Below are 10,401 nucleotides of genomic sequence, written 5' to 3'. Positions count from 1 at the left end.
GTACTGTTATGGCAGAAACATCTATCAGTCTCTTGTTGGCCAGGTCCTACCAGCACCAAATAAATAAATGACCATATGATGGCTTTTTTGTGATGGTGGGTACTGTTATGGCAGAAACATCTATCAGTCTCTTGTTAGCCAGGTCCTACCAGCACCAAATAAATAAATGACCATATGATGGCTTTTTTGTGATGGTGGGGGAGGTGGGCACATTAGTTGAAGTATTGGTAGCATTAATGTTTCATAATTCATTTTATGTTAATGATATTTAACTACATGTGTTTCTGAGTTCCAATGAGAGAAATGAGAGGAGACTTGAATAAACAAAGGCATAGACAGGTTGAGACCAATAACCCATTTTTGTGAAATGCTATGTATGCAAATATGTGTGCAAGATATATATAATGAAAATAAGCTAAGATATTTGGTACTGATGTACACAATGTTTCATATTGAAGTCCCTCAATGGATTAGCACAGCCCCTTCAATTGGAAACAAGGAGATGAAAGTGCTCTGTGTTCAAAAAATATATTTTTGCAGTCTTGACCAATTCAAAGTCATCCCCAATCACACTAATCACACTTTTTTTCTATAATGTTAGACAAAGAGAGTGAATATTTCGTAGCATTTGCAACAATGATAATACTTCAAAAGCACTTAGTTGTCATTGGGGCAATCCAAGGTAGTGAATGCCATTATTTAAATACAAGTCTTTCATTCTTATCCTTTCTCTGGGCAAGGCTACCATGTGACATTTATTTTTAATTTACTCTTTACCTCTCTTTTCTTCAGCAGTATCTCAGGACTGATGATGATTTACCTCCACTTAGGACCTGAGGGGAGTGATAAGGCCAATGATAGACCTGTTTTGTCTGTTACAGGTAGGGTAGGAGGTGCTAGACAGGGCAGGCGGGAGGTGAGGTGATGCACTCTTTCAGTCGTGGGCCAGTGATTTTCACAAGCTTGTGGGGCTTCTTACAAACATGTGGGGATGTTACGTTTTTTCTTGATGGCCTGGATAACATGCTTGAGTTGATTCATCTGTCCACCTTGTATTTTCTTGCCATAGTGGAGCTAAGAATAGAGTGCCTGCTTTGGAGTCTGGCATCAAAATGATGTGACCTGCCCATTGAAGCTGATTGAGTGTAATTATGGCCCCAATGCTGATATTGGATTGCTATTGCAAGTGGATTTGGAGGATTCTGTGGAGACAGCATTGATGGCACTGCTCCAATGCTTTGTGATACCTGCTGTAAGTAATCTGTTTCTCAGAACATACAGGAGAGCAGGTGGATCATGAACTTTGTGCTCGATTTGAGATTTTGATCTTCACACATGCTGCACTGGAGATGATGATGGATTTCATCATCACTGCCTATCTTCACTGAGAGGTAGCTCCTGAGATTTGGGAAGCATTCTACATTTTCCAGGGTCTTGCCATTGGCATTTATTGTCAGAGAGTGGTCTTGTACAGTGAGAGAAGATTGGTTTATGGATGTAAGGTCCCTTCTCTCATATATTTCAGTGAATGAGTTGTTGATGGCATGGAACTTGCCCTCTGAATGTGGGCATATATAGGCACAGCAACTGAATACATGAGTTTGGATGGTCTTTGATTCTGCAGTGGAGGTGAAACAGTTTGAATAGCTTCTCGGCAGCCAAATTTGAGAAGGAAGTTTCACAACATCTCCCAACAGTTGGAGTGAAAGGCTTTTGTAATGTCAAAAAAGACCACATTTACTGGTGGATGCTGCTCCCAAGATTTTTCTGGGAGCATAGTGAAGATCATATCCTTTGCACATCCAGATGGACAGAATTTATACTGCAATCGGGGATCAGGTAAGAGGCAGTTGAGGAAGACCCTGGCAATGAATTCCCCAGTTGCCAACAGCAGGGAGAGCCCTTTGTATTCATCACAATTGAGTTATCTTCTTTCTTGAAGTTGGGAATGGTCACAACGTCACTGAGATCCCCTAACATGCACTCTTCTTCCCAGACGTGGGTGATGAGGGTGTGAATTTGTGACTGAAATTCACCAATTCACCAAATTCACCCTCCTCACCAAGTCTTGGTACTTCAATAAGAATACTAAATGCTCCTGATGCCTTTTGTTTGTTACTTGGCACATGGCCTCGAACTTCCTGTCAGTCAGGGGTAGTGGCAGGGTAATCCCATAAAGTTTACTGTGTAATGGATTTAAGGGCACTCACATCAAGAAGAGATTCATCAATGGGTTCTTTGCAGTGCTCCTTCCAGCAAATGCTTACTGCCTCTATCCTTGCTGTGTTTGCCTTCATTATTGGCTCACTGCAAGGTAGGACCTCATCTTGGGTTGTAGCTGGCCTTTTGTGCATGTCATGATTATCAGCCAGTTGCTGGACTTTCTGCACCCTTTCCACACACAATCTGTCCTTTACGTCATGGTTTATCTGTTGGACCTTGGTCTTCAGTTACCTGTAAAGTTGTTTTTTTATTCCTCTGATGCTATTTTCAGTTTGTTAACTCCTGGTTATTTTCATTAAACCAGTCCTGGTGTTCCCTGGTAGGCAGGTCAAGAGGCTTTACATACTTGCTCATTATGATGAACTTCAAAACAATCCAGATGCTGTGGACACTCAGAGGCTCCTATTTGTTTGAGGTTTGTCAAGTTTTCTGTGAGGTACTGTCTGGGGAACAGATCAAATATCATTTGGATGGACTGTGAAAATCTTAAAATCCTGTTTATTGGATAAATTGATATAAATATTGTGACATCTAAGATTCCTGAGGGATACCTGTCTTTCTGCAATGTAAGCCACTGTGCTACCAGTATCTATCCATCACCACAAAATTGGCACAACAATATGAAAACAGCACATCACTACAGGGTAGATTAAACAAAGTCAGTTTGAGTGGAATTTATGGTTGATTCAGACTTGTGCAAGATAGACAGATGCACAAATATATATTAAGGTTTGTAAGGAAATTACAGATTCCAACAATGATGCATGGCATTGCTCACTTTACATGAAGGAGAATAATCCAGTTCTGTGTAAACAGTGACACATGCAGGAAATAGAGCAGGTTGTTTTTTACTTCTAATCACATTTCTCCTACATTCCTTGGCAAATCGCCATTTGATGTTCATAATTGGTTGATGCCTTTAGGTAATATATTGGCAATGTAGTTTTAATTTGCAACAATACTTTGTATAAACCAATTCCCTCTGCAGCAGGCCATTGAATTAGGAAAACTGAAACTACTGAATTTTGAGTTTTAATTTGAAAATTAATGATGTAAACAAATTTAAACCCAATTAAAGATACTGGCCAAGGAAATCAATGGATGTGATTGTAACAAGAGGGCATTCCAACTGTGGAGCACTGCTGTTAATCTTCCCCAAATTTTCCAAGTAATATGCAGGGATTTCGGGAATGGGGCCTAGTGTTTTAGAGAGAAAAGAAGAACATACTGCTGGAGGAACTAAACAGGTCAGCCAGCATCTGTGGAGGAAGAAGAATGGCTGATGTTTTGGGTGGAGACCCTGCATCAAGACTGCCTCCTCAGATGCTGCCTGACCTGCTGAGTCCCTCCAGCAGTTTGTTTTTGCTCCAGGTTACAGAATCTGCAGTGTCTTCTGTCTCCTTAGTGTTTTAGATCCATGCAAGTGAATATAGAAAACCCATGGCTCTGCACAAAGACCTGCATCCTGCACAATATTTATACATCAGCTGACAATAGTATCTCAAACTGAAATGAGTGGTGTGTCCAGGTATCAGTGTTGGGGTCTCAGCTACTTACAATTTATTTTAATTACTTGGATAAAGGCGTTTCAATGCATCGTTGGTAAATTTGCTAATCACACAAAAATAATTAGGAATGTAAGTTATGAAGAGGACATAAGGAGGCTTTGACAGGATATGGGTATGGTGAATGAGTGGACAAAGATCTGGCAAATGGAGCATAATGCAGGAAATGTGAAATTGTCTATTTTGATAGGAAAATGAAAAACAAGCATATTCTTAAAACAGTGAGAGATTGCAGAGCTCAGAAATGCTTAGGGATCTGGATGATTCACACAAAAGCCTGGTATCCATGTGCAGCAAGTAATTAAGAACGAAAACATCATATTATTGTTTATTGCAAGAGGAATCTAATACAAAAGTAGAGAGGTTACACTTCTGTTACATACAGCAGTGGTAAGACCACATTTGGAGTATTATGTATTGTGTTGATCTTCCTATTTAAGGAGGCATGTAAATGCATTAGAATCAGTTCAGAGAAAGTTTATTAGGTAATACCTGGAATGGACAAGTTATGTTATGAGGAAAGTTTATGAGGACTTGTCTGCACTGAGGTTCAGCAGAGTAAGAAGGGAATTGATTGAAACATATAAAATGTTGATGAGTCCTGACAAGGTGGATGTGGAGAGAACATTTCCCCTTGAAGGAGAACTGGAACAAGAGGTCACTGTTTATAAATAAGGGGTCACCCATTTAAGAAGAGATGAGTATTTTTTTCTCTCAGAGGGTTGCAAGTCCTTGGATGTGTCTTCCTCAAAGGGAAGTCGAAGCAGAGTCTTTGAATATTTTTAAGGCAAAGATAGATAGATTCTTCAGAAGCAAGGACATCAAAGATTACAGTGAGTAGGCTGGAATGTGGAGGTAAGTTTATAATCAAATCAGTCATGACTTTACTGAATGGCGGAGCAGGCTCAAAAGGCTGAGAGGCCTATCCCTGCTCCTAATTCATACGATTGTCTGTTCATATGGTACATCTCCAACTTCGTCCAGTATGATGAGCTGCTGGCGTCAGCCAGTTCATTACTGACTTGATCCAAACCTCCACCCGTGCTCCTCTCCTGTACAGACCATGTGCTTTGCAATCACATGGTTGTCATTGACCTCAGGACCTCAGTATGCCAGATCGAGCTGGAATATGTGACCGACTTAGACCCCAACCCAGCTCTGTCTTACAGCCTTTGGTAGCTCCTATCGCTAAAGCAGAGTTTCACTGTTTTTAAGTGTCACAAATACCCAAAGAGATGTAAATGCACTGAGACTACTTAAAAATATTTATTTAAAAATATATTAGACTACAGCTAATTAATTAAAACATAACATATAGAGAAATAAAGGTGAACAAAAACTTAGTTCAATTTACATTTTAATTAAGGTTGGTGACCTGATGTAAAAGGATGGGGGCACACAATGGTTGTCATAAAGCTCAGAAACAAGATATAATATATCTGGCCTGTTGGCTCAGGATGTCACTGAACATAATAACGTTGAGACAGCAGGCAGAACAAGATGTCAAATGCACCCATGTCTAACTCCAATGCATTCCATAATTGCTCACACATATCCAAACATCAGCCAGCTGCTGTTGTGATCCAGTCCATTACCTTTGTTTCCTTCTTCACTGGTAACTCCAGACCAGATGAATCTTTTCAGTGTCAATATGTTTAGAAAAGATTAACTCCCACTTCATCACTGCTTGTGGGGTCCGACTCTGTGTGAGTTTCCCTATAATGCATTAGTCCTTTCCTCTCAGAAGTCTCTTATTCACTCTAAAGTGATCAGGGATGCCTCACTTTGTGAAACATACTTGTCACAAACCAGCAACAAAAGAAACACACTGTGCATGATTCAGTGTTAAAAACTATTTTATTAATCACTACTTATGATAATACATAAAATAAAAGTAAAAATGTTAGTATGTTAGAATTCAAAAATGTTAAACCTCGAACGTTAACCCCAAAACTAAACTCTTCGTGTGTGTGTGTGACAAAGTCCAAAACTCCCAGTTCCGGAATGGTTCTTAAAGTTCAGTTCCGCAAGCCATAAGGTGAAACATGAGCAAGGGCTTCTTCAACAACCACCGTTGTCTGAAGATAAGATGTAGATGTAGAAAAACATAGAGAGAGTACATACGAAATCCAAATGTTCCATGATGGAACCCAAACGACACTTCAGTGTTTACTCGGTAGTGACTTCCTCACCCCGAAAAGCATCCGAACCGTGGTCGTCCACACACAAATACCTGTTTCCTTCTACAGGTCAGCAACAAAGTGAACTCCACCGGATTACTTCCAACTTCCATACATGGATTTCTATGGCAAACACAGTTATTGTTTCTCATCCATCGATAGAGAAAACAAGCAGGCTGGTGTCTCTCTCCCTTCTCTCTCTCTCTCCTTCTTCTTCTTCTCCAACAACGTCATTACGTCCTTTATCTTCTATTGACGTAAGCACGCCCCACACACACATACACACACACTCTCTATCTTAAAGGGACTTTCACTGAGTCCGTAACATACTGCATAAAAGCAAGACATATCATTCTGATATTTTACTCAAACAGCTGACTTATTTCAGATCCATCAAAGCCATTGTGATGAGGCAAACTCTGTGCCCAATACCAACCACTTATGTAATGGGGAGTTGAACCAGGGGAGCTGGGTGAGAACTGCCTTCCAGGAAGAAAAGGTCGTGCTTTCAACATAGAATTGATGTCTCATTAATTAAAATATGCTATCTGAACTAACACAACATGGGAAAAATCCAATTTGCCAATGGAGATCTAGATCATGGCTCACCCAGAAAGTTTTGAGAACTGACATTGTGAGAGAAAATTTCCTCTGGTTGCCCAAGATAGAAATATTGGAAATTTATTCAAAAATAACCAGCTCTCAATTCCAATGCACAATTGGACAATGAAGGTTGATACTTTCCAGACACTGTACACATTTGTTTCAACAAAATACCTGTATTTAATTGACAACATAAATGGAGTTAAACTGTCACATTAATTTTAGTGGTTTGCAACCAAAGGCAATTTCTTTGTAAAAGAAAGCGCTAAATGAATCCTTTTCAAATGCATCCTTTTTTTGCTAAATGTCTGAAATGGATAATAGTATCAGTTTATTTTGACAGAATGTCGTTGACATTGTATAGCTCTGAATTTTAATCTTTCTTCTTTACATGTGCTTCCTCAGTAAGTCAGAATTATTCACTCACACTAATTCAAATTTAAAAGGAAAATTAGAAAGAACTAGGAGAAAAATATGGTTGAGTTCGTATTTGCTGGTTGCAGCACACAAAACAATTAATTTACATTTGAAGAGAACATTGGAATAATCCTCTACACCCTAAAACTTTCAGGACCTGTTTCTTGTGTTCAATTACTTTAAAGCTTGCATTAAAAATTACTCCAAGTAAAATCATTCATCTCAATAGTGTTACTGTAGTCAGCTTTAAAATTATTCATCCTCATTTCATGGAATGTCTTTATTGGTATTGGTTTATTATTGTCACTTGCACAGAGGTACAGTGAAAAACTTGTCTTGCATACTGTTCGTACAGATCAATTCATTACAAGGTGCATTGAGGTAGTACAGGGTAAAAATAATAACAGGATACCGAGTAAAGTGTCACCTGAAGTGCATTGCAGGTAGACAATAAGGTGCAAGGTCATAACAAGGTAGATTGTGAAGTCAAGAGTCCATCTCATCGTATAAGGGAACAGTTCAATAGTCGTATCACAGTGGCGTAGAAGCTGTCCTTGAGCCTGGTGGTATGTGCCCTCAGGCTCCTGTATCTTCTGCCGGATGGGAGAGGGGAGAAGAGAGAAGGAGTCGGTGGATTCCTCTTTCAAGCACCTGATGGAAACCCCTTAAAAAGCTGAAGAATATTGCACATTTATTAATTTCTAATGTAATTGCTACTTTGATTACATTTACTTGGGTCAGCAATACATTTAAGTCACAATCCTTGATTAACTGATAAGTATTCTGTGCAAAGACCAGAGGGTCTCTGAATTTGATTGACATTAGCTAGAATAATAATTGAACCGTATATTCGTCCTGGAGAAGAAAGGAAAAGTCGAGCCGGTGCTCCCGATTATTTACCTGGAATGCTTGTTAGAATAGTGTCCTTTGCTGCTTGTCCTAAAAGCTCAAAATAGGAGCAGTTATGGATTATATTCAGCTTCTGGAATTCAGTTCCATAGATGCCTTCAATGTTTGAGAGAAAATGAGAAAAATGTCTTAAAATTCTCATCCAAGTTTCATTTAAATGGATGAGCTGAGAACTGAGAAGATCTGGAGTTGAAACTTGAAAGCAAAACAAGTATAGGTCAGGTTTTTAAGACCTTCCTGGAGAAGTTATTGCTTCATTAAGTATTGTCTAAACAACTGATAGCCAAGATAATTTTGATGATTATATTTACAGTATATAGTGAACACTAATAACATGAACCTGTACATCAGTCAAAGGGATTCAAATTGGTAATGTTTTATAATCAGGTTCAAGGTCATCAGCAAGTTCCAACGCCCTGATCACAATATCGTTGTTATTGTTACAAAAGTTGCTACTGGATCAGATTTTAGTAAGGTTTAAGGCTGTTGGCAAAGTCAGAGTATTTCGCCACTAAATTTAGAGACTTAAATAGCCAGCCATGATTACACTAAATCAGCATGAGTGCATTTAAATTTAAAAAGAAAGCAAGATGATAAAGTTAATTTGATCATCCAGATTGATTAATGGCAGATGGAGTTTAATCCTGATAAGTGTGAGGTAATGTATTTGGGAGAACTAATAAGAATAGGGACATACACAATGAATGGTAAGGCCCTAGGAAGTATTGAGGAGGAGAGGGACCTTGATATACAAGTCCAAGGATCCCTGAAGGTGGCAGCGCAGGGAGACAAGGAGGTCAAGGAGGTATACCGTACACGTGTCTTCTTTAGCTGAGGTATAGAAGAAGAGGAGGAAGGTTATGGTACAACTACAGTATATAAAATATCGGTTAATCCACAGAGGGAATATTGGTTACCACACTATAGGAAGGATGTGATTGCACTAGAGAGGATGCAGTGGAGATTCAGTAGGATGTCATCTGGAATGGGACACTTCAGTTATGACCTGATTACAGTCTGAATTACAGTCTGGTATGGAGGCTCCAATGCACAGGATCGCAAGAGGCTGCAGAGGGTTATGGACTCAGCCAGCTCCATCACAGGCACAACCCTCTCCACCATCAAGGACATCTTCAAGAGGCACAAGAAAGAAAGCAGATGCTAGAAATCTAGAGTGTCACACAAAATGCTGGAGGAACTCAGTGGGTTAGGCAGCATCTATGGAGGGAAATCAACAGTTGATGCTTCAGGTTGAGACCTTTCTTCAGGACTGGAAGGAAAGAGGGGAAGTTATCAGTATAAAGGGGTGAGGGGAGGTGGCGGAGTGCTCCACGCCATCTCTCCACCCTTTTATACTGGCTGTCTTCCCTCTTTCTTTCCAGTCCTGAAGAAGGGTCTCAACCCAAAGTGTTGACTGTCCATTTCCCTCCCTAGATGCTGCCTGACCTGCCGAGTTCCTCCAGCACTTTGTGTGTTGCATTTTCAAGAGGCGGTGCCTCTGAAAGGCGGCATCCATCACTAAGGACCCTCACCATCCGGGACATTCCCTCTTCTCATTACTACCATCGGGGAGGAGGTACAGTAGCCTGATGACTCACACTCAGTGATTCAGAAACAGCTTCTTCCCCTCTGCCATTAGATTTCTGAATGGTCCAATGAACATTACTTCACTATTCCTTTTTTTTTGCACTATTTATTTATTTTTGTATTGTATGTCTTTTAATTTTATGTCTTTGCACTGTACTGCTGCCACAAACAGCAAATTTCACGTCATATAAGTCAGTGATAATAAATCTGATTCTGACAAGAGACTGGATAGATTGGGTTTGTTTCCTTGGAGCACATAATACTGAGGGGGACCTGATTGAGGTATACAAAATTATGAGGGGCATAGATAGAGTAGATAGTAAGCAATTTTATTCCCATCATAGAGCTGTCTAAAACAAGAGTGCATAGGTTTAGAGTAAGTGATAGATAGTTAAAGGGAATCTGAGGGTATTTGTAATCTGGAATATACTGCCTAAGGGGGTGGTGTTGGCACTCTCACTATGTTTATACAGTCTCACTATATTTAACAAATGCCGGGCACTTGATTGTCAAGGCATAGAAGGCTAAGGACCAAGTGCTGGAAAATGGGATTAGTGTGGATCAATGGTTAACGATTGGCATGGACATGGTGTCTGACTGGCCTGTTTGTGTGCTGTTTGATTCTTTGACTCTGATTCCTGAAATTCAGTGTATCTCTTAAATAGTCTAGCTTTCTATATGTAATTACATTCTGCCAATCACTGAGCAAAAGACAAGAGTGTTATGTTTGTAATGACTTTAGCCAGAAATTTCAAGTGGAAGTGCTGTCCTCTTGAGGACCCCACCATCACATGAAGGATTAATGAAAGGTCATTAACCTGAAACATTAAGTCTGCTTCTCGACAGAAGTTGTGTGACCTGTTGAGTACTTCTACCAATTCCTGCTTTTATTTCAGATTTCCAGAATCTGCAGGTTT

The sequence above is a fragment of the Pristis pectinata genome, chromosome 3, assembly GCF_009764475.1.
Source record: "Pristis pectinata isolate sPriPec2 chromosome 3, sPriPec2.1.pri, whole genome shotgun sequence".
Lineage (NCBI taxonomy): Eukaryota > Metazoa > Chordata > Chondrichthyes > Rhinopristiformes > Pristidae > Pristis > Pristis pectinata.
Note: the sequence above shows the minus strand (reverse complement) of the source record.